Source organism: Ascaphus truei, chromosome 2 (assembly GCF_040206685.1).
Source record: "Ascaphus truei isolate aAscTru1 chromosome 2, aAscTru1.hap1, whole genome shotgun sequence".
Taxonomy (NCBI): Eukaryota; Metazoa; Chordata; class Amphibia; order Anura; family Ascaphidae; genus Ascaphus; species Ascaphus truei.
The window spans coordinates 42,849,112-42,874,654 of NC_134484.1; the positions used below are offsets into that span (position 1 = coordinate 42,849,112).

Genomic DNA, 25,543 nt, shown 5'->3' on the forward strand with positions numbered 1-25,543 from the left:
TTCTCCATACTCTTGGTATTCGGAACAAAGCTCTATCCTGGATCTCATCCTACCTCTCCCATCGTACTTTCAGTGTCTCTTCTGCTAACACCTCCTCCTCTATTGATCTCTCTGTGGGGGTACCCCAGGGCTCTGTCCTGGGACCTCTTCTCTTTTCTCTGTACACACTCTCTCTAGGTGACCTAATAACATCTTTTGGGTTTAAATATCACCTCTATGCTGACGACACACAAATATACTTTTCAACACCTGACCTTACACCTGCTATACAGACCAAAGTTTCTGAATGTCTCTCTGCTATATCATCCTGGATGGCCCTCCGTCGCCTTAAACTCAACATGGCTAAAACAGAGCTCCTCATACTTCCTCCCAAACCTGGCCCTACTACCTCCTTCCACATTAGGGGAGAGGGAGTTGCTCAGTGAGTAAAAGACACTGACTGGCACTGAGAGTTTGAAGTAGGGGAGCCTGGTTCAATTCCCGGTGTCGCCTCCTTGGGCAAGTCACTTTATCTCCCTGTGCCTCAGGCACCAAAAACATAGATTGTGAGCTCCACGGGGCAGGGACCTGTGCCTGCAAAATGTCTCTGTAAAGTGCTACGTATAACTAGCAGCGCTATACAAAAACATGCTATTATTATTATTACTGTTGGAACTACGATCATCCACCCAGTAGCCCAAGCACGCTGCCTAGGGGTCACACTCGACTCCTCTCTCACATTCGCCCCTCACATTCAAAACATTTCTAAAACCTGTCGCTTTTTCCTCCGCAATATAACAAAGATACGCCCTTTCCTCTTTTGCTCGACTGCTAAAACTCTGACTCAGGCCCTCATTCTCTCCCGTCTTGATTACTGTAACCTCCTGCTGTCCGGCCTTCCTGCCTCTCACCTGTCTCCCCTACAATCTATCCTAAATGCTGCTGCCAGAATCACTCTACTCTTTCCTAGATCTGTCTCAGCATCTCCCCTCCTGAAATCCCTCTCCTGTCTTCCAATCAAATCCCGCACCTCACACTCCATTCTTCTCCTCACTTTTAAAGCTTTACACTCTTCTGCCCCTCCTTACATCTCAGCCCTAATTTCTCGCTATGCACCATCCCGACTCTTGCGTTCTGCTCAAGGATGTCTTCTTTCTACCCCCTTTTATCTAAAGCCTTCTCCCGCCTTAAACCTTTTTCACTGACTGCCCCACACCTCTGGAATGCCCTTCCCCTCAGTACCCGACTAGCACCCTCTCTATCCACCTTTAAGACACACCTTAAGACACACTTGCTTAAAGAAGCATACGAATAGCACTGTGAACATTCTAAACACATGATACATAAGCTTGGCCCCCTGCAGACGCACTTACCAGAACTCCCTCCTACTGTCTCTGTACGTTCTCCCTACTTACCAATTAGATTGTAAGCTCCTCGGGGCAGGGTCTCCTCTTCCTTAATGTTATGTTTGTCTAAAGCACTTATTCCCATGATCTGTTATTTATATTATCTGTTATTTATTCGATTACCACATGTATTACTACTGTGAAGCGCTATGTACATTAATGGTGCTATATAAATAAAGACATACAATACAATACAATACATTTATTTATTTAATTTAATTAGCGCGACCCCGTTTGTAGTGTGGTCAGATCGGGTGGCCACCGAGGACCGCGCTATAACGGGGTTTACCTGTACTACTGTATGAACACATATTTTTTAACGCATTGGGAATAATGGAATCTCTTCTAACAATTTAATTCTGCACTGAATTATATGAAGGAATTCATATACCACAATTAAATGTAGTTAAAGGTTACTTCATCTGGAAATTATGCATTATTGTTTATTATATGTTTTACTTATGTTATTAATTTATGTTATAATTCCCAATTGAATATTGAGATTGGATTCTGCTTTTATTTTTGTTTTTTATTTTAATTTTTATTTTTATTACCACTAATTACCTGATATAGGATAGGGTAGTGGTTAATTACTGGAGAATGCCTTCCTGGTTTTAATTACTTGAGTGGTATAAATACACTCCCTCCAGGAGAACTCACTCACCACTTGAAGAAACATTAAATCAATGCGAAACGCGTAGAGGTAGAGTTTGAGTTCAGTAACGCATGACGACTGGGACCGTGACAACGGACACCGGCATCCTGCACTCCCCCACGAGGATGCCATAATCAGTTGCCTGCGATTGCAGCTGCGGCTGCTCCGGCTATTCACCAGGACTTTATCCCAGCTTTGAGGATTACTGTTTCCACCCCCTTCCCCCACTGTGTGTGAGATTATCCACTTGCTGAAGTTTTCATCTATGACCTGATCGGGAGATTTGAATGTTTTTTATTGTAAGTTTTGTGACTTTTTATTTTTTACATAAAGTACCGCTTTCTTTTATTGAATTTGTCTCTCTGTGCGCTTTTTCTTTTAATTTTAGTATTTACCTTTGACCCCATTGATCACGGGATGAGCATTAAGCCACAGGAGAGAAAAGGATCCATAAGAGACTAAACAGTCAGCGCACACTTACGGTATCACCGACAACATTAGGATAAAGGGAACAATTGAGAATTACAATGGAATAAAGGCAAATGTGATTGGAAAAAGATGGAATTTTTGTTTTGTCTCTTGGAACTGCTGTACTTCAGATGTATGTATGTCTTTATTTATATAGCAGCAGAATGAACACAGGGCACAGTGGATTTGAAAAGCTAAACTCATTTATTTGAGCCAACACAACGTTTCGACCTCAAAGGTCTTTATCAAGTGACATAGTGGCACAACACACAATCCCTAAAACAGCATTTAAATAGCACCATAATCCCCATAATGCAATATGTCCAATTAGCAACGATAGAAAACATGTGATACATATCTCCATTCCTCCAATGTCCATCCTGCTGATATAGTCATATAACTTCTTTCAGCTTCCTCATGGCTGCCTCCACAGATCTTTCCATCCATATTCATTAAGCTGCGTCCATGTCCGATGACGTCATACTCCTGGGTCCTGTTTGTTGGAACACAATCGTGTTGCGATGCGTTCCAGTAACTGCGCATGCGCGATCCGTCTTCTGGTATCCATATGTCGAAACGTTGTGTTGGCTCAAATAAATGAGTTTATATTTATATAAATCCGTTGTGCCCTGTGTTCCTTCTGCTACTGATTCAGGACTGGAAACAGGCTTTCGTTCAAGCACGGGAGCACCGGTAATTGTATCATTTAATATTTTTCAAGGTGTGCAGCATTCACTTTATATGTCTGGACTTTATTTATATAGCGCTATTAATGTACATAGCGCTTCAGATAATAATATTATTGCTAAAACCTTTTTAAAAAAAGATTACAACAGTTACCTTTTAGCCTCCAGTAATCACTACAAAGGAAGGAAGAAAAATACCTCTTACTGCCAATTCCAAAGAATAAGAAAGGGTTGTTGTGATAAGAAAGATTTTGAGATACAATCACTACATTTGAAAAAAACTTTTTATTGAGAGAGGTTATGAAGTAGAATCTCTTGATAGAGATATTACAAGGGCACAGGGTAGAAAAAGCCTTATAAGTGTTAAATCAGTGCAGAAGAGTGGGGACACTGACACTAACACTGATTTTAATATTCTATTTATTGTGAAATCTAGTGGTGTGGCATTGTATATTAGAGGGATAGTGGCAAAACACTAGCAGAAAATAATTTATTCTCCTCTATACTCTAAGTTTCACAATTTCGAACTTCCAAAAATTGTACAGATGCAGCCACAAGTTTTAGAACTCTGCCTGGGTAGATTCTGGGGCAGTCTCACAGTAAATGCCTCAATGTTGCTGCAACATTGCCTCAACATTTCTGTGAGATTCTTAATGGCCCATAGGATTAACACAGCAGGGATCCCTGCAAACTGAATGGGACAGCAAGGACCCCCTGCTGTGTTAATCCGATGGGCCATTAAGATTCTCACAGAAATGTTGAGGCATTTACTGTGAGACTGCCCCAGAATCTCCCAGGAATTTCTCAGGTAAGTGTTCTAATACTGGCGGCTGCATCTGTACAAATAACTATGTGCAACAATGGTTGGTAGGAGTGACCATGGGTGTGGGGCAGTAAGCATGAGAACAGGCTATTGAAATGCTTCATTTAAAAGGAGAGTTTTAGGGCTTGTCTTAAAGTTGAGGAGAGAGGGCGTATACTGAGTGTGAAGGCACCCCACAGGTTAGGGGCAATGAGGGGAAAGTGTTTAAGCCAATAGAGAGCATTAGAGGTGAAAGGGGTGGAGAGGACACAGTTACGGGTAGAGTGCAGGAGACGAGCAGGGGCATAACAAGAGATCAAAGCTGATGTGTAGAAATGAGCAGATAAGTGGAGAGCCTTAGGCTAAGGCCCAGCTCCCTCAGTCAGTGCGCCCGCACTGCATGCAGGCAGCGCACTGAGAGGCACAGACCGCTATCTGTGGTCTGTAGGGAGAGGGAGCCGGAGCGGGGGGGGCGTGGTTTGAGCGGGTGGGGGGGCGTGGTTTGAACGGAGGGTCCGTCCGTTCATACCCCCCTCCCCTCCTCCGGTGTGCAGGAGCCCGGAGGCCAGGCTCCCTCCTCCTGAATTAAACTGAGCCGGCAAAAAAAAAAAAAGAGGCCGCCTCCCTACGAGCTCCTTCCCTGCTCCCCTGCTCCCCTCCTCATTGGCTCACACGCATACCACGTGACGCGTCAACGCTCCAGAACACCTTCTTCTGGTAGCGCTGGCCGGCTGATGCGTCATAGCACGTAGTGAGCCACAGAGGGCGGTGGCAGCGGGGACCAACAGAGTGCAGGTAAGGGGCTGGTGGCGCATGTGCACGCGGTCGCACGCGCCACCGGACGCAGCAGGAAAAGGCCTTAAAGGTAAGGAGGAGAACTTTGTAGATGATCCACAATTTTATGGAAAGCCACAAGAGGGATTTAAGGAGGAGATGAGCAGAGACTGTTTTGGGCAAAAGTGAAATTATTCTAGCAGCAGAATTTTGTATAGATTGCAAAGGAGAAAGTTGTGAGGTAGGGAGGCCTGTTAGCAGTATATTACAAAAATCCAGATGGAATAGAATAAGGTATGCATTAGAGTTTTAGCAGTAGATTCACAGTGGAAAGGGCGGAACTTGACAATATTATGACCTTGATCTAATTTCATTCATACAAGATTGAGAGGGTTAATGTTTCATTAGGTATGTGCCGGTAGATTTCTGCAGCCCCTCTTTTTTCCTTTCAATGATCTAAATTGATTGATTTTCTTAATCTTTTGTTAAATTTATCATTTATGCATTATATATCTTTAAGTGCAATACAGTTTGTGTAGATATTAAGAACGGAAAACATTTGAACGCAAAATGATAATACACTTTGACACTAAAACAAGAGGACTTAATGCTGATAAGGGTTTTTTAACTCACTACAATATTTTTTTGTAATGTTTCTCCCTGTCTCTAGGTAAATTTTACAGTTAAACCCTCCCCCCCCCCCCTGCACACTGCTGATGGATGTATGGTCCTGTGTCTTACTGTCCCTTTCATCCATGTATTGCCTGTGGGTTTATTCCTTCTCTGCATCTTCTGCCTTAAATGGCTATCTTGTTTTTTTTTTTTTTTTTACTAAGCTCATGGAATCTTTGTTAGTCAGTATTGTGACCTGAGGAAGAGAGAACAACACTCAAAAGCTTGTCCTATAATATGTATTGTTTGTCCAAATAAAAAAGGTATCACCTAATACTGAAATTCTCATTAACTCTGTAATGTCGCGACCTCACCCCCATAGATCAGAGTTGGTTGGGGTTTGCTTACCCCTCTCTATACAGTATTTTATAAATACACAGTCCTTGTATATGTATGGATGATTGTTTATGCTATACTGTATGTGCTTTACAAGCTAATTAGCACTGTACTTTAGAATTTGAAAATGAATCATTGTCTCATTCACTAAAAAAATGATTTCGCTTTCTCCAATTTCTTTCTTTTTCCTTTAAGAATTTTCCTAGTTTGGGGTTGTTTTTGCATCTTGTATATCTTCTAAAATGTGTTTTTCGGAAAAGTCCTTTATGTATTTTTTAATATATACACAGTATTTTATATATATAGTTTTTAAAGAAAATATAAATGAGTTCGAAAGCTGCTTTTTGTAGTTGTATATGTTCTTTTGATATAAATTTATATATACAGTAGGTAGTGATAGGTAAATGTAACAATGTTTATCATAGGAATGCTTTCTTTTACTGATATTTTTATGCATTAATAAAATTATAATAGGTACATCATACAATATGTATATTACCATTACATCTGTAGGTATAAATTGATCATTATTATTGTGTCACGTGACCGACTTGTATGTAGCTATAGAACATGACCCCTGAGGAAGTAGTACATTCACGAAACGCGTAAGGCTACTGATGATTACAGAAGCATTCTTACCCCGTAGCCTATCCATCATCCGTAACACAAGGTCTCTTGGAAGTAATGGCGATGAGCAATGCCGGTGCCCCATCATTCACCCAAGCGTCTAACAAACAGCCGAGATGAGGCCTTTGGATGAGTGAGACTCTGTTTATTCTGCTGTATACCATTTAAAACAGATGCCTGTTTGCATTTACTATCATGTGAGTGCGATACTTACCTTACTCTAAGAAAAATTATACAAATAGGCTCGTGAAGCTGCGATCTTAAGCTAAATTATTCTTTAGCAACTGATTTGCATATGAGAAAGCCGAACGTAAGTCAAAACTTATCGATTCGCTATTTTACTGGTTAACTCTAGTTTATCGTTATGTCAATCGCCTCAGTGAATAGGTGTTACTACTGTAGTATCGTTATGATAATTGTGATAATTGTGGCTAACTTATTGATAATTAGCCTGACGCAACTTTGTGGATCTGCCCTTGGTGTGTATGTTTCTTATAACACCACATTTCATCACTTTCTAGTTGCTTTTTGTGAAGAAGATTCTCCTCCCATTCCCATGTGTCCCACTTGACTTCTGCAATCATTCTATTTTTAATTCTCGTCTACTTTTAGTGTCTGCTTCTTGCCTATTGTTCTATTCTTCCTCTATCTTGCAGTAATATCACTAATCAACAACAAATCTTGCTATGTCATTGTTGACCAAAGGGCCAAATTAAACTGTCAATTTCATCTTCATCGATTTCTATGCTGCAACAAGACGCTTACATTTTTTGGAAATGTAAACATATTTATAAATTACTGCTGGCTCTTAAGTCCCTTAAGTGGCACAATTGATATTTGTGATGTCTCATAAATACTTAACTTTACTGGTGCTGTTTGGTAGAACAAATTTATATTTTCTGGTTGTCACTGGAATAAACACAAATCTGTATGTTAAATAGGAACATATTGATAATGGGAAAGACAGAACATTGTCATGGATTAATTAGACTTTTCAAATGTGTATATTAATATTACTGTATATAAATTGTAAGTGTATCATAATGTGAAATGAAATATTTTTATTTTTATGAAGAAAAATTGTTGATACCATTTCTTAGATCATTATATATAAAATAATTTTTGGTAAAATGTAACTTTTTTTGTTTTTATTAAACTTTTTTTAACGTTGATTCCCTTTGAAAAGACAAGAAAAATTATGAATGACCACTATGACATTGTAACAGTAAAGAGATGTTAAAAAATAAAAGCATAAATCAAAATGTATTACCCAATCTTAGGACAAATCATATAATATAGTGCTTTAATCTAAATGCAAACATTTTTTCTCTTATGCTTTCTATTTCTAAACATCTGTTCAACATGTTCAAAATATATTTAGTATCCTAAAATCTAACTCTACATACAGTAGCTGTACAGAAATGTTATATACATTTGTTCTCATTACTTCTCAACTACTCAATATTTATTGTTAGTCAAATCAATTTTCAACAAGAACATACTGTAATACCATTTATATTTATTTGTTTCATTAAAACTACATGTTTCTTAAAGAGTGGAAGGGAATACATTTCTAATTAATTAAAGTTGACACACATACTGTACAGCTGCGGCCGCCTTTATCCTAGTGCGGCCGTAGCGGCGCAACTCTAATAACCGCTGGCAGATGCAGTATTTCTTTTTCCGGAGTATATTACGGTATTTTAGCGCTCGTAATATTAGCATTTTATTAGCACTGTCTGCAATACTGCAATTCCGTCTAAAAACTCAGGTGGGCGTTCGCGAGCTGTGTCTTCAAAGTCTAATACTTTAGCAGTTTAGCCTACATCAGTACACAGTCTGCATGTGCGCGTGCAGTAATTGTGAATTTGCATATTTATACATGCATGTGCAGTGCTGTATGTCTCATTTGAAAATTGTTGAAACGCATAGGCGTGTGCTGTAACAGTATCACATTTCGGTGTATACAGCGCTCTCCCGTCGCTCGCCCCCGCACACACACAGGCTAATTTACTGCACTGCAGTATTTCAACTTCTTATCTTATCTACAATACAGTACACCTCTCCCACACCATTCCTTTGAATGTGTGTCTTTCTGGTTTCAATCACATTCCTGCTTGATAGCTGATGATTACTGCGCATGCATCTGTAACTTCACCATTGCTTGCTTGCGAAGTTCAAGAGTGACCAAAAAAAAAAAAAAAAAAATTCCTCATTTTGTATTTTTATTTTCTCCACAAACCTGCCTAAACCATCTTGATATTACAATATTCAATCTGTGCTGTAGCTTTTGACTGCGACACTGTGCGTTTGACTGCACATGGTTGATTTGTGTGCTTTTGATGTATTTGGGGGTGTAGGGATCAAATTATTATTATGACCTGCCTTTTGAAAATAAGTCATTTCTTTGAACTACAGTACAGCTAATCCTTCATGCAGCTGTACCCTGTAACCCCCTCCCCCACGCACACACAGAAGGCTCGCTCAAGGATTTGAACCTCTTATCGACAGACACCTCTCAGAACCATTCCGTTTCTAAAGCTTGTCATTGTGTTTTTAATTGTCCGTCCCTAGCCGAGCATCACCTCTCTGCGCCTGCGTGTAATCCTTAAAACCATTAATTAATTTTCCTATTGTTGGCTTTGAGTCACCTCTCTGTAATCCTCTTTGGGAAGGGAGCTACCTGATGATTACTGCGCATGACTCACCCATCCACCCCCCAACCCTTTGAGGCTTTGTTTACGGTAACGCTTGTGATAATCCCTTCTCGAATTTGATATGTAAATCTGATTTGCACAGCACTGTGAAATTGAGAGTTAAAAAAAACATTATCTGATTCATATTTTTGGTGCAGTAAATTACCACTTTTTGTCATTCTTTCTTTTTCTTTGGTGTAGGGGGGGTTCAATGATTATGATTATCATGAATGTAAAGAAATATTTATTTTATTTTATCATGAACAAAAAATACAAATTTACAAATAATCATGAATAATACAAACTGCAGTCTTTATTCAGTTCTTCTGTCAGTTGAAAATTGAGGGCAGGTGGATAATCATGAATAATGCACATTGATAATAATATTAATTAATAATATATAATAATATATATAATAATATAAATGTTTCCGTCTTTATCTTCTTCCTCATTCTGTGTACACTACAGTAGTTCATTGAGAGAGGGGAGGTTTTGTGTAAATCATGACTGCTGTTTGGATACACTTAACTGTACACACAGTTCACAAACTTTACACATGATACCCCCTCCCCCGCCAGTCCATACTTTTTTTCCTGAAAAGACAAGAAAAGAAAAAATTAGTGCAGTTATGTGCATACTGTATTATGGCATTGTGTACTGTATAGGACAGTACTGTTAAATACTTTGTAACCAGATGGCTAGTGCTGCTCTCTCAGGAAAGAAAAAGATTGAGAAGTTAGGTGCATATTATAGCATTGTGTACTGTATAGCTACTCCATATTGGACTACAGTATGCAGTTAGTACTGTCAAACTAGTCTATACTGGAACTACTGTATACTGTGACTACTGTTAAATACTTTCTAACCAGATGGCTAGTGCTGCTCTCTTAGGAAAGAAAAAATCTGTGCCATACTTACCTGTATCATACTGTACTTACAATACTACAGTACAGTACTATACCATACGACCTTCCTGATGCTTGCCCATTACGCGCGATCACAATGGGCAACATAGTCGCAATATGGTCAATATATTTATTGCATCGTTCCACGGTGAGCACATCGTTCCAAAAACTCATTATGCCTTGCGCCAACTCATCCTTTTTGGAGGGTTTCACGACTTTTCGGATATGGTCCTTCAGCTGATGCCAGACCATTTCGATAGGATTGAAGTCTGACGATCTGTCATTGGAGGGGGAAAAAAAGGACAATTAGTTAAAGAGATACAGTACACAGTAAAAACAGTGGGAAAAAATGAGACATGGTTACCGCACTTACTCCGCTGGCGTCTTCACCCAGTTGATACCGCGCTCAAGAATATGAGCTGTTGACGCGGTGTGCTTCGGATCGTTGTCCTGGTAGAAATGGTGACCATCTGGGAACTCACGTGTGATGTATTCCACAATCTCAGGCACAATTTTCTCTTGTAAAAAAGCTTAATTCATGATTCCTATAATAAGAAAAGAATAGTGCTCAAAATACTGCACACTAGTACAGTACAGTGCATAAGGAAAAAGTGTGTGACTTATTTTACCTTCAAAGATGACAATGCATCCTGGTCCACGCCTAGAGATGGCACCCCACACATGCATCTTCACTGGGTGTTTTGGACGCGGCTTCATAGATATGCAACCTTTTTTGTGGAATGCAAAGGTGGCAAATCTCTCCAGCGATACAGTAGACTCATCAGTGAAGATGCAATCCTGGAACGTTTCTCCACTGTTGATCCATGCCTGGGCCTGGACCACTCTCTTGAACTTGTTAACGTCCCTTATCATAGGGTACGCTCTGTAATGACAAGGAATAATTTTATAGGTACAGTACAGTTTCTTAAATAACACTTTAACCTCCTGTACTGTCCAGTACTAACCTCACACGTCCATATTTCCATCCAATTCTGCGTCTCATCTTCTTTATACTGGTCTCGGATACAGTGAGATTGTGATTTTGCTGCAGAGTGTATTTTACCCTTAAGGCACTCTTCTCATCATTCTCTTCACTTATTTTGTCGACCAGAAGAGTTGTCTCCCTACAGTGTACAGAAAAACAACAATCCGGTAAGTTACAGAGCAGTAGGCCACAAGTACAGCACAACATTTACATTAAAAATAGTATAAAATTAGATCTACACAATATATAGTTCTATTAATATGCAGCAATATAAACAATAATAGATATACTGTATTATATACTGTAGTTATATAAATATACCGAAATAACTATAAAATGAGATAGATCTACACAATATATAGTTCTATTAATATGCAGCGATATAAACAATAATAGATATACTGTATTATATACTGTAGTTATATAGATATACCGAAATAACTATAAAATTAGATAGATATACACAGTATATAGTTCTATTAATATGCAGCAATATAAACAATAAATATACTGTATTATACTGTATACTGTAGTTATATAAATATACCGAAATAACTATAAAATTTGATAGATCTACACAATAAATAGTTCTATTAATATGCAGCAATATAAACAATAATAGTTATACTGTATGATATAGTTATATAAATAGACTTACGCGTTAGTTACCGTTGGTGTCCTCGTGCGTTGTTTGTTTTTTCCGTGTGAATGATAGCACACGTGGTTGATGGCACAATGAGGCCAGAAGCAGCTAACCAGCGTTCGATATCTGCAATTCGTTGTCTGGTCGTGTACATCTCCTTAATTCTCATGCTGAGATCCTTTGAAATCTTTTAAACAGGCATTGCTGCGAGTAGAAAGAAATACAAACACATGAATGTATATTCAATGTTTAGTCGATGTGTATTCAATGTGCAGTGAATACACAAAATGGATGGTGTATTTATACGTTAATGACTCTGTGACAGGGTGAAGTCAACCCCTATCAGTTATGCCTGGGAAACATATGTCTGAGTGCTTCATCCAGCACTCATAAGGGTTAACTCAGGTGGAAGCTAGCTAATCTTGATGTAAGCTGACACCTGAGAGCCAGCAAGGTAGATAAGGATCTTGTTACCAGCAGTAGCTGCCTGTGTCAGAGGAGAGCACATGGATAGATGTGCTGCTAGCCAGAAGGATACAGCACACTACTTACTGCAGCCAAAGTAAGATTTCTTTCATTTGTTTGCATGACTGCTTAAAAAGACTCTTACGGTTTGGGTATGGTTTAGCCAGCCAGCCTGCTAGCTAGGACTGCTGTGTTAGTCAGTTTTCTCCCAACGTGGAGCAGGATTTATTTGCTTAAAGGGACTGTGTACCCGCATGTTATGTTGCTGTGGAGAAATAAAGCCACTGAACGTTTTCATTTATCCTGAAACTACACGTGTGGACTGTTCCCTGACCTCGACTACAGGCCGTCCTGCCACAGACTCACATTAGAGTACGCCCACTTTCAACACCTGTACCTCGTCGCCATGCATAAAAGGTTACACACTTTGCATAGCCCACCACTCGATGATCTTTATCTGAACTTGCCCTTGTCCAGATACTGCATTGTGCCATCTGCTTCCATGGGTCAACCCCGATTCTACGCACGCAGGAAGCCACTCGCCTCTGCCGTACCTATCACACAGAAAAAGCGAAAGGCGGCAGCCATTTCCAACCCAAGGCCAAAGCGACAGGCTATGGCTAATAAAGAAAACCTTCTGCTGACCCCAAAGGCTAAGGGTTTTAATACACGTAAGCCTTATTGTGTCAAGAAGAAATTCGGTGATGTACACTCAAGGCAAAACAAATGGGAGCCAGCCAGCCCATCTTCTCCACTGCTCATCCACGATGCTGCCGCCGCTGTCCCAGAAACCCACAGCCCATCTTCTGCACTGCTCTTCGACGCCGCTGCCGCTGGTGTCCCTGAAATCCATGGGTCACTTTCTCCATTACACTTAGACGACTCAGCCGCTTCTCTCCCGGAAATCAACAGGTCACCTCCTCCATTCTTCTTCGATGATGCTGCTGCTTCTCTCCATGGAACCCCCATCTCATCCTCTGTAGCACCAATCCACCCAGATGTCCACAGCACGCCATGCACAAGAACACGCATGCTGAATGGGTTAAATGTGGATATCCCCGGGAACTCTACTATGCTGGTAAAGATAGATCTGCTTTTAGAGACCATGCTAAATATGAATCAATGGATGGAGAAGATGGATCGACGGATGGAGAAGATAGAGACTGACATAGCGGGGATACATAATTTGCTCGGTATTCATGCCCCTGTATCCCCGACGCCCGAGCAGGAGGGTGGAATGGATGTGATGAATGGGACCTTCGACCGCCTTCCAACACCAAGCGCACCCCCTCCACCAGAAGAATTTGTGTATATGTATGCCGTTGAGGAGGAGGATAACATGACAACCCCGTCAAGACCACGCCAGGAGACAACACGGTGACCAAGACAGGACCACCACAAGCACACCCGCTCCCAGAAGCACACCCGCTCCCAGAACCCAACCTACATACGCTTGCATCGATACGGTGCCCGACATCATCCTGTGCAAGCTGCCACCGGCACTCTGGGAGAAGTATAGGGTGATTAGTGCTGGCTTACCCCAGAAGTTTGGCATGTTAATTTTTAAGCACCACGTGTCCTACTTGGTGTACTGTGGGTGGGCCAAAAATGTAAACTATGAAGAAATCGCGAAAAAAGGGCGCTTCCTGTAAATTTAAGAAGGACTATTGTGGAGAAATTGCGGCGCTATTTTTCAATTTCAGATCTTTTCATGAAAATCATTCGCGACTCCATTAATGGCATTTTGCGCCATACAAGGCATCGGCCCTGGAAGATCAATCTGGTGGGGATCGAATTTGCGTGACTGTTCAACTGTTGATTATTTTTTGTAAATGTTTTTGTAAATGTTTTGACTTTCTGTACTTTAATAAAGGAGATGTTGCGTGTTTTAACTTGTATTAATAAAGAAATGTTTTTACTTACTGTACACAAGACCTGCACAATTCCAGTCCCTGAGGGCGGCAAAAAGGCCTGTTTTTCAAGGTTATCCTTAAAACCGGGCCTGTTTGCGGCCCTCGAGGACTGGAGATGTGCAGTCCTGACTGACTGTTCTGTACACCATCCTACTGTAAATGTTTTGACTTTCTGTACATAAAGGTTTTCACTAGCAGTAAACCATATACCTGTTAATGTTTTGAATTGCTGTACACTTAAAATGTTTAAAATGTAAATAAATGTTTTTGTACTTACTCCTCCAATAAAAGAAAATGTTGATTTGTTTTAAATTTTTCCATTGTCTTCTTTTATACTGTAACAAAATACAGTGTTTCTAGAACATACTGTACAGTACTGTCAAGGCATACTGTACAGTACTGTACTGTATACTGTAGGCAACCTCAGTACTGTACATCACAAGAGTATTAAAACAATACATGCTGTATGGGTTTAGAATACACATATGTACTGGAATAAATGTAGAATAAATGCATACTTTTTATTTTTCGGGTTTATTATACAGTATGTAGCCCTGGTCTCCAGCGGCTCCTAGAGACCCCCCTCCTTTGGAACAGCGTGGTCGCGGGTGCCGCCGGAGCCAGCGACGGATCCGCCGGCTGCTTCCAAAATTGGGGGCCAGAGCAGGGAGCGGTGAGAGCCTTAGGAGGCTCGGTGGCGCACCCGGCTAGCAGGGGCCGCCATTGCAAATATTCGCGCATGCGCAGTGATCGCGCATGCGCAGAAAGCTCACAGGTGCCAGGGAGAAGTTGCGCTAATGTGGGAACAGGCAGGGAAAGATTGCGGCGGCCATTAGGTGTTCGCGCATGCGCAGGAGAATTGCACACGCGGCCCCAATGCTCAGACAGGCTCCCCAGGACTACAAATCCCATGGGGCATAGCGAGGGAGACACCAGGTGCCTGATAGTTGCCAATGAGGGCCAAGGATTCCCAGGCAGGGATAGAGATACATTTCATGGGCTTGGAGTACGCAGTTCAGTTGGAGCTGGGAGCAAGAAGGGGAAGGAAGGGTGCAGTGAGAAAGTGGCTCCTGCACCAGGTAAGGTCCCCCACGTCCCAGATAGGCCCCAACTCCCCATCAGATTAGTGGGTAAGTGATAAGGGAAGGCCCCAAGTTAGGGACCCTGCCCTTAGGTTCGTGGTGTGCACTCTTGTCAGGTCACAGCGGTCAGTGCTTTGAGGGCTGACAAGCGGGCACCGTGCAAGGTTGCAGTACGTTGCTGCAGAGGTTGGAAGGGTTAGGTAGGAGTGAGGCAGAAGGGACTCGGGTGGTACGGGAAGAGGTAGTTCTGGTGCAGGGGGTCAAGGACCCACTTGCATAGGACAGGTTCCCCGTAGGCCATAGGAGTTTTCCCCTGAAGCTATTCAAGGTTGCTGTGCTGTAGGGACGGCCTAAAGTACAGCGAGCATCATCACAGTTCACAGAGTTAGTTAGGGACTCCGCAGACGCTGTGTGTCCGTTCTGAAGGTTGGGCGCATATCCTTGTTGTGGCTGCAGAGGCCATCCTGGTGGGATCGCCCCGGACGGTGGATCCTGGATGTCGTGAAGGAACTCGTCTGATCCTTCAGATGATCCTTGATGCTTCAGCATGTTGCAGGCCCGAGCACTCCAACCCCCTTATCTACAAGTGCACCAACAATCCAATTAGTTTCATCAGTGACTGCGCAGTCACACATATCCTCTCTCTGTAGAGTGCGGGACATTGTGTGGGGGATTATTGGACACGGGGTGGGATCACCCGGTGTAGGGGGGGAGCGTCCTGTGAGACGCCTTTGTTAGTGTCTCCTCTAGAGAGGGACACCTGTTATTCTGTTGCTGTTATATGGTTCATGTGTGCACAAGTAAAGGTGTTGGTTATTATACAAACGGTGTGCTAGTTATTCGTATGTGTCCTGCGAGGAACAATTCCCGCTTTGCTGGGAACCATCGCAGGTGGAGGCGCTGCACCGAGTACAGGGTTACTCATAATACACATACCCCAGGTTCCCCGTGGCGGAAGCTCAGCTCAGCTCTCCTGGTTGCCAAACAGGTATCGCACCACACTGAGAAGTAGTCAGATACACCACCCACCCCAATCTCACTTAGGGGGGGGGGAAGAGGACTACAAGTATATAAATAAAAAAGTATTGTATACGGTCTGAAAACAACAGCATATTGTTTCAGGTTTTCTATGAAGCTCTCAGTTACAGTATTCTATCCTAATCAATAACAACGGCCACTAAACTGTAGACTCTGGTACGTGGTTTTTTAAATCCGATTCAGCAATGTGCAGACATTGTAACACAAAGCGATATTATCCATCGAAATCCCTCCATTTGCCGTTTTCCGCATGAGATGACAAAGTTTTCTTTTCTGAGGAAAAACAAAAGTCAAAGTTTTACTTGTAATGGTCAGTCAGTCCCCTAAAGTAGTTCCCACAGTCAGTCCCACCAATAATTTTCACTGGGGGCGTCTCCTTTTCACATGCGCATGCACCTACTGGCGATGTGATGACACGCATATGCGTTTCAAGAAGGTTACAATGCGCATGCGCCTAGCTTTCCACCAATTGTGCAGTATCTACTGTAGAATCTGCTCAGCCAATGATATTGCTTACAGGAGACTCGCTTCACTGTGCATTGATATTGATATTTCACAAACAGAATAAAATACGGCAACATTACTCACCATAGACTTTGCCAATCAGCTGGCGCCGAGCCACTGCCAGTCCCGTATTCTTGATCATACACATAGTTGACAGGTGACAGCGGGACTACTACACCTGTAGTCAGCTGATGAGGCTGGAAATCGCTTAGGTATATGCAAGCTTGCTAGAATCCGCGAAATCCGGCTCAGGCTGCAGGTATCCGGGCGGGGACAGACAGCAAGGGTTTTCGGTCACCAAGTTTTCACTGACGGTCGGACCGTTACTGGAAGCCGGTGCTGGTGCTGGCGCATTGCTTGCCTGTGACTGACGTTTCTTAGTTGGTTTTAACATGACCTTTCGCCTTTTGAAGTCTCCATGATCATAGATACGGTATAAACCCGGTGATACACACCAATACCCTCTAATAACATCTGGATCAATACGAAAAAAAACATGGATCGATACATACCTTTTTCCTTATTGCACGCTTCCACACATGAGCATCTGGCGAAAATTTGTAAAAGTCATAATTTTCGATAAAATACTGATAAATTTGAACAACTGTTGCCATCTTATCATCTGTTGCATTAATCGCGGCCCATATTAAATAAGCGTACATTCTGTCGGGTTTTTGGAACACTGTGCACTCATGTCGAGACTCTCAGGACAATAAGGCTGCGTCCATAGATGGACCAGCCGTGCTGAGGCGTGCGGACGCTCCGCGCTGAGCCCCTGCATCCTCAATAAGGATGCCTTGATAGGGGGCTCACGCGAGCGTCCGCAGGCGTGCTCAGGATTTGGAGTTTTCAGCCGAGCGCCAAGCTGTTTTTCAGCGCGCTGTCGGCTGAAAACCTCCAATCACTGCACAGCAGCGTCAACGTCACGACTGCCCTGCCTTCAACCACCTCCCCCCGGCTCCCTTCGCGCACGCTGGCTCGCTTGCAAGTCCGTACAATCGCGCTGACTGAAGCAGGCGAGCCTCATCGTTAGCGCGCCTCAGCTCTCCCCACACCTCTATGGCCCGGGCCTAAAACAAGACCAAACACTGTGCTTTTTTATTTATTTTTTTATTTTTTAGAAGAATTTGTACATTTTATTAGTGTAAATTAGAACTTAGAGATACAAAACAAAGACTTCCATTGATATCTTCTAGCTGTCTTTTGTATAGTTTAATTCTGTATAATTGTGAGATTGTTACTTATTAATAGTAAACAAGAAATACATGCTTAAAATACACTGTACTATCTATGCGCATCTACGTCTTTAAATTTATGTGCATGTGTGTTCTATAGAACACAGATGTGTTTCTTTGAATTTAAGCACTTGCGGGTTTGGGACTGACAGTTCTATGTAAACTTAAATTTACCTTAATTATCCATGGTAGAGGGTTAAAATTGGGTGGCAGCAACCGTTGTAGAAGTTGTGTGAGTTGATTAAAGGGGTTTGCTGGCTGAAGTTTTTGGAATTGATCATGTAGTGGGGAGGTTGTTTATCTCGTTTTTGAAGTTGGTCAGTCCCTACTGGTACTACTATAGAAGATCAGAGGGTTCCGCTCAGGAAAAGTCTATTCAATCTCTTTCTCCATCTAAAGTTGCCAAAATGTAACATACCCATCTATGACGTGTGTAGTTCCCAGTTCCCAGCTCTCATATGGGGCATAATATACTAAAAAGCAATTAATAATGCTTAAGTTGCATCGATTAGAATTCTTCCAGCCTTTTTTGTTGTTGTCGCAGAATGGGTACTTCTTAGCGATATACTGCTATATCTCAGAGATAGTTACCCAAAAATATATATTTTAAAAGAAATAGCTTGCCAGAAGGTCTCATCTCACATTTATGTGCCATGTTAAAATTGGACTGAGACAAATTTTCTTAGTGTTTTGAGTAAAGTTTGAAACTGCTACTTTTGATGAAAAGTACAAGGTCATATTACAAGAACTTAACATGTGTTTCAATACGAATACAATGTAGAAATCTCGCTTTAAATGCTGCCTTTCTTTGTTTAAAGTGCTTGTATTTTTTAATATGAAAATGTCTAAATTGATACATTATTGTAACTTCTTCAGTCCCAAGGCCAATTTACAATGGACCACTGTGGTATTCTTTTAAACACCTGCAAATCGACACATTACTGAAGCGCATGCACATTACAATTCATGAATATCTGCCATCTGGCAGATACGCGAAGAATTGCAACCAATTAAATCCGAACCATTATCAATAAACACATCAACCGCGGGTGTGAATGCAACATGAATGCGGTATGAATGCGGTCAGAATGCGGCACGAACGTGGTGAAGTGCGGTGAAGTGTGTGGCATTCGGAAAAAATCCCCGAAAAATTCAGAGATGTTGGAGAATAAAAGGGGCAGCGGCTGTACTTAACATGACAAGGGATGGAGATAGGAAAGTCTTGCAATGCATTGTATACCTCCAAACATTTCACATGTTCAAATTAAAAAAACACACACTGTTGTACAGAGGAGTCAGAGACTGGGATGGAGAGGACAGGAACATCAATATCTGACGTTAAGGGAATAGGGAAGTCAGTGGCTGCTATGGAGAGTTCAGGGGAGTTAAGGTATATACTGTATGTATATATATCTTTATTTATATTGCGCCATCTTTATACATAGAGCTTCACAGTAGTAATACACGTGACATAAAATTTTTATTTATTTATTTATTTATAAAATATTTTACCAGAAAGTAATACATTGAGAGTTACCTCTCGTTTTCAAGTATGTCATGGACATAGTTAATATGACAAATAATACATGGTTACAAATACAGTGACATAAATGAACAGGGTATACATTATATACAATACATTGAATGCACAGTTAGAGAAGATGTATATTATAGGCTTATGTAACAGTTACAGACCAGATTAAAATGTGAGACAGCCTTAGTTTTAAAAGAACTTAAACTGGTGGTGGATGTGAGAGTCTCCAGTAGGTTGTTCCAGTTTTGGGGGCACGGTAAGAGAAGGAGGAGCGGCCGGATACTTTGTTGAGCCTTGGGATCATGAACAGTCTTTTGGAGTCAGATCTCAGATGATAATTGCTGCATGTGGTAGGGGTGAGGAGCTTGTTCAGATAGGTGGGTAGCTTGCCCAGAAAGTATTTGAAGGCAGGACAGGAAAGGTGAACTTTGCACCTAGACTCGAGTGATGACCAATCTAGTTCTTTGAGCATTTCGCAGTGATGTGTGTTGTAGTTGCATTGGAGAACGAAACAACAAATTGAATTGTAGAGGGTGTCAAGTTTGCCAAGGTGGGTTTGGGGTGCCGAGCCATATACTATGTCTCCATAGTCGATAATTGGCATTAGCATCTGCTGTGCAATTCTCTTTCTGACCAGCAGGCTTAGGGAGGATTTGTTCCTGTAGAGTACCCCTAGTTTGGCATAGGTCTTGGTTGTCAGGGTATTAATGTGCATCCCGAATGTTAAGTGGGAGTCAAACCATATGCCCAGGTATTTAAAACTAGTAACAGGAGTTAGGGTGGTGTTAGTGTTAGTTGTAATCTGGAGCTCAGTCGCTGGAAGCTTTAAAAATTTAGTCTTGGTCCCAAACACCATTGTTACTGTCTTGTCAGTGTTTAAAAACAGTTTGTTTTGGGAAATCCAGTTTTCGAGTCTCTAAAAGTCAGATTGAAGTATGTATTCAAGGTCGAAGAGGCTATGGCTGTGTGCATATAGGATTGTGTCATCTGTATACATGTGTATTGAAGCTTCCTTACAAGCTGTGGGAAGATCATTGATGAACACTGAGAAGAGTAGGGGCCCCAGAACAGAGCCTTGCGGGACGCCACAGGTGATAGCCAGAGGGTTAGAGTTAGCGCCAGAGATGGACACATATTGGGATCTACCTGATAGGTAGGACTGAAACCAGTTTAAAGCATGCTTCCCTATTACAGAGCTGTGGAGTGTGTTGAGCAAGATAGCATGATCAACAGTATCAAAAGCCTTTGCAAAATCTAGGAATACTGCACCAGTGAGTTGACCCCGTTCCATTCCACACTGGATTTCATTGCAAACTTTTAGCAGGCTAGTTACGGTAGAGTATTTGGGGCGAAAGACAGATTGGAATTGGCTAAGAAAATTTGTCTTGTTATAGTAATCGCTTAATTGGGATTGGACACATTTTTCCATGACTTTGGATAGGATTGGGAGAAGGGAGATTGGTCTGTAGATTGAGACAGTGTTTTTGTCCCCACGTTTGAAGATTGGAAAAACTCTGGCAGCTTTCCAGGTTTTAGGGATATGGCCAGCAGACAGGTTAGAGTTGACTATGGATGCAATTGGTTTAGCAATTGCTTGGGCACCAAGTCTTAGGAACCTAGATTGTAGTAAGTCAGGTCCACATTAGCTGCTTAGTTTTAATTTGAGAAGCACTTGTGTAATCTCCTCTTCGGATACTGGGCCAAATTGAAAATTGTGGGCAAAGTTGGGAGGGGGTGGGGCTATAGGGGTACTCCCAGGATGAGGTTCATGTTTGTGGTCTGGGTTGCGTTTTGCTAATAAGTTAGTAGCACACCCCACAAAGTAATCATTGAATGCATTTGCAATGTCGGTGGGGTTTGTCAGAGTAATATCGCACTTAGTGATATTACTTGGCTGTTGGTGGTTAGAAGGCTGGAATATGTTGTTGATAACCTTCCAGAAGTTAGCTGGGTTTGATGTGTTCTGGAGGAGATTGTCAGAGTAATATTGTGCTTTTGCGTGCCTCATTTGCCTTGTGCACATGTTCCGCAGGCATCTGTAGTGATTGAGATCCTTGGTAGTGCAAGTTACTTTGTGGCTTTTCCACAAGGCATCCTGAACTGGTAGAGTGTTATAAGGTCAGGTGTAACCCATGGAAGGTGGGCACCCCGTACCCTTATTCTGCGTAGTGGAGCATGGGTATCACAGAGTTTTAAGAAGTCGGATAGGAAATAGTCGAGCGCAGAATCAGGGTCAGGAATTAAATCGATTCTGTGCCAAGGGCAGTTGGTAAGGTCAGCCAGAAATTGTTGTGGGTTAAAGTTTCTAAATGTTCTAGTGAGGAGAACTTTAGGGCTTGATTGGGGCGTTTTAATTTTCCTTACACAGTACACTATTGCATGGTCACTGAAAATGTCAGGAAGGATGCCAGAGGATTGGATTCTGCTGGGATTTGCGGAGAGAATCCAGTCAAGCAGGGAATGGTTGTGCGATTTCAGATTTGTTTGTGTGGGTTGGGAAATGAGTTGCGATAGGTTAAGCGACTTGATTTGTGTGTGGATTTTTTGGTTTTTAGGGTCAAGCCAATTGAAGTGGAAATCCCCAAGAACTAGCAGCTCACTCTTCTCATTCAGAGAGGAAATGGAGCCAAGAAACTGGGTGATATCAGTCAGAGATTGTAGAGGGACTTTAGGGGGCGGTAGATGCCAGCAAGCAAGATGGGCTTAGAAAAGGGGAGGCAGATTCTGCCAACTAGGATTTCAAAAGAGGTTGGTCTTGGGGAGCAGTTTACCAGTGTAAATTGTAAGGTGTCTGCAATATAAAACAACACCCCTCCTCCTCTCTTTGACTTATCTCTCCAAATAATGGAGTATCCCTGAATGGCAATATGTGCATCAGGGGTTTTTCGGGGATAGCCATGTTTCTGGTTTCTGTGAGAACGATGGCTTTTGGTTTATGCATAAGGCACCATGCCCTTTGTTCATCCAGTTTGGGCAGCAGACTCCGGATATTTATATGGGCGAGAGATAGGCCTTTTTGGAATTTGAAGGGGGTATTCTCAGGGGTATGGGATAGAGTTAAAGTGGGAGGTCCTGGGTTAGTTTCAATATCACCTGCTAAAGAAAATAATAGTATGAGTAGAAATTTGAGTAGTTGTTTGCAAGTTGTAACTTTAAGATTTTTGCCAATTGAGTGGGCGGTTGTTGGAGTGCTTGTTTTCAGGGTTCTCCACCAACATTCAGTAGATAGTGCAAGGCTTTTGAATAATCCAGGGTGTATGGTGATGTTGGGTGTGGGCCAGGAGGGAGGCGTTTGTAGTGGATAGAGAGAATAACATTTCAAGGAGGCCATGAGAAAGAACAAAGTGGAGGTGAAAAGCAGGGTCATTATACCAGAGATAGGTAATGCTGCATAGAGCTGTTGTGAGCCAAGTGTGTGTATGCGTAGACTAAACAGCAGGGATCATAGTGTGGTCAGAATAGCTCACCGTTTGTTGCCATGTGTAGAAAAGTTTGCAGTCGATCCAGTTCCCAGTCACCTTTAGTAAAACTATAGTCTAACTATATATTCTCACTTAAAAAGCTCACTTTAAATGCCTCACTAATGCCAATGCAGTGCCTGCAAAATGCAGGAGAGGTGTTGGTTTTATACAGCTAAAGCAGTCACATGACCCTCCCCCGCCCCAATAAATCAGCTTGTTCCAGTTGGACAGCACAGAGTTAAGAGGGGAAGAAAAAAAAACCTTTTGATATTCAAACATACTACCTTATATCAATGTTTAAGGCCGCAGAGTAAATCTTTATATAATCTTTCTATATATATACAGTTAGGTCCAGAAATAATTGGACACTGACACAATTTTCATAATTTTGGCTCTGTACGCCACCACAATGGATTTGAAATTAAACAACTGAGATGCAATAGATGTGCAGACTTTCAGCTTTAATTCAAGGGGTTGATCGAAAATATTGTATGAAATGTTTAGGAATTGCAACCATTTTCATACACAGTCCCCTTACATCAGAGGGCTCAAATGTAATTGGACAAATTAACACAATCATAAATAAAATGTTCATTTTTAATACTTTATCGAGAATCCTTTGCAGGCAATGACTGCTTGAAGTCTGGAACGCATGGACATCACCAAACGTTGGGTTTCCTCCTTTGTGATGCTTTGCTAGGCATTTTCTGCAACTATCTTCAGTTGTTGTTTGTTCGTGGGACTTTCTGCCTTAAGTTTTGTCTTCAGCAAGTGAAATGCATGCTTGATCGGGTTGGGATCAGGTGATTGACTCGGCCATTGCAGAATATTCCACTTCTTTGCTTTAAAAAAACTCCTGGGTTGCTTTCGCACTATCTTTTGGGTCATTGTCCATCTGTAAAGTGAAGCGCTGTCCAATCAACTTCGCTGAATTTGGCTGAATCTGAGCAGACAATATATCCCTATACACTTCAGAATGTATCCGGCTGCTTCTGTCTTCTGTCACATCATTAATAAACACTAGTGACCCAATTCCATTGTAAGCCATGCATGCCCATGCCATCACACTGCCTCCACCATGTTTGACAGATGATGTGGTATGCTTCAGATCATGAGCCGTTCCAAGCCTTCTCCATACTTTTTTCTTACCATCATTCTGGTACAGGTTGATCTTAGTTTCATCTGTCAAAGAATGCTGCTCCAGAACTGGGCTGGCTCTTTAAAATATTGTTTGGCAAAGTCTAATCTGGCCTTTCTATTCTTGAGGCTTATGAATGGTTTGCACCTTGTGGTAAACCCTCTGTATTTGCTCTCATGAAGTCTTCTCTTTATGGTAGATTTGGAGAATGATATGCCTACCTCCTAGAGAGTGTTCTTCACTTGGCTGGATGTTCTGAAGGGGTTTTTCTTTACCATGGAAAGGATCCTACGATCATCCATCACTGTTGTCTTCCATGGACGTCCAGGCCTTTTTGTGTTGCAGAGCTCACCAGTGCGTTCTTTTTTTCTCAGAATGTACCAAACTATTGATTTGGCCACTCCTAAAGTTCCTGCTATCTCTCTGATGGATTTTCTTTTTTTTTGCTGCCTAAGGATGCCCTGTTTCACTTGCATTGAGAGCTCCTTTGACCGCATGTTGTGGGTTGACAGCAACAGCTTCTAAATGCGAATGCCACACCTAGAATCAACTCCAGACATTTACCCTGCTTAACTGATGATGAAATAACGAAGGAATAGTCCACACCAGTCCATGAAATAGCTTTTGAGTCAATTGTCCAATTACTTTTGGTCCCTTGAAAAAAAGGGGGCTACATACAGTATTAAAGAGATGAAATTCCTAAACCCTTCCTCCAATTTGGATGTGAATACCCTCAAATTAAAGCTGATAGACTGCACTTTAAGCCCATATTCATTATTTAACTGTAACTTGAATTTATTTTGGTACACAGCCGAAATAACAAAACTTGTATCAGTGTCCAATTATTTCCGGACCTAACTATATATATATATATATATATATATATATATATATATATATATATATATATATATATATATATATATATATATATAAATACAAATGTATGTTCATCTGCATGTCTTAGGCAGGTCTTCAACCCCGCCTTTCACCATTATCACCCAGCACACATCACTTCCACTGCATCAAGGGATTCTGGGAAATGACATGCAAATCAGCACACAGTGCCACTTTTTGCTTCAAAAAACATTTTTAACATGGTTCCCTATAGGTTTAAGCTTGCTGCATGGTCACAGCTTTGAGAACAGTCAGGGTTAAGGTGCATACCCAGAAAACCCACCCACAGACAGCTGTTTCGACATTAATGGGTCTCATCAGTGTGGGGTTTTATATATAGATACATATACATATATATATATATATATATATATATATATATATATATATATACAGTGTTCGACAATTATATACATTTACACGCCCGGGGCGTGTGGATTTAACCTCTGGACGAGTAAATATTGGCCCAAACAGCACACATGTGTTTTTTAAATTTCCCCCGCTCGCGCTGCTGTTTTTCCCGCGCTCGCGCTGGAGAAAGCAAAAAAAAAGCCAGAGGCGGGTTCATGTTGTTAGGGGAGATTACCCCGCCTCCGGCTCTCTTAGCAGTGCCTTTGCTCCTCCCCCGCCTCTCAGCAACTT

General features: G+C 41.6%; 1 long non-coding RNA gene across 1 annotated transcript in view; it reads right to left on the bottom strand.

Moving 5' to 3' along the window:
• The window catches only part of LOC142488495 (uncharacterized), a 667,283-nt gene that overhangs the window by 188,268 nt on the left and 453,472 nt on the right, over positions 1-25,543 (bottom strand). The gene's annotated exons all lie outside the window — the stretch shown is intronic.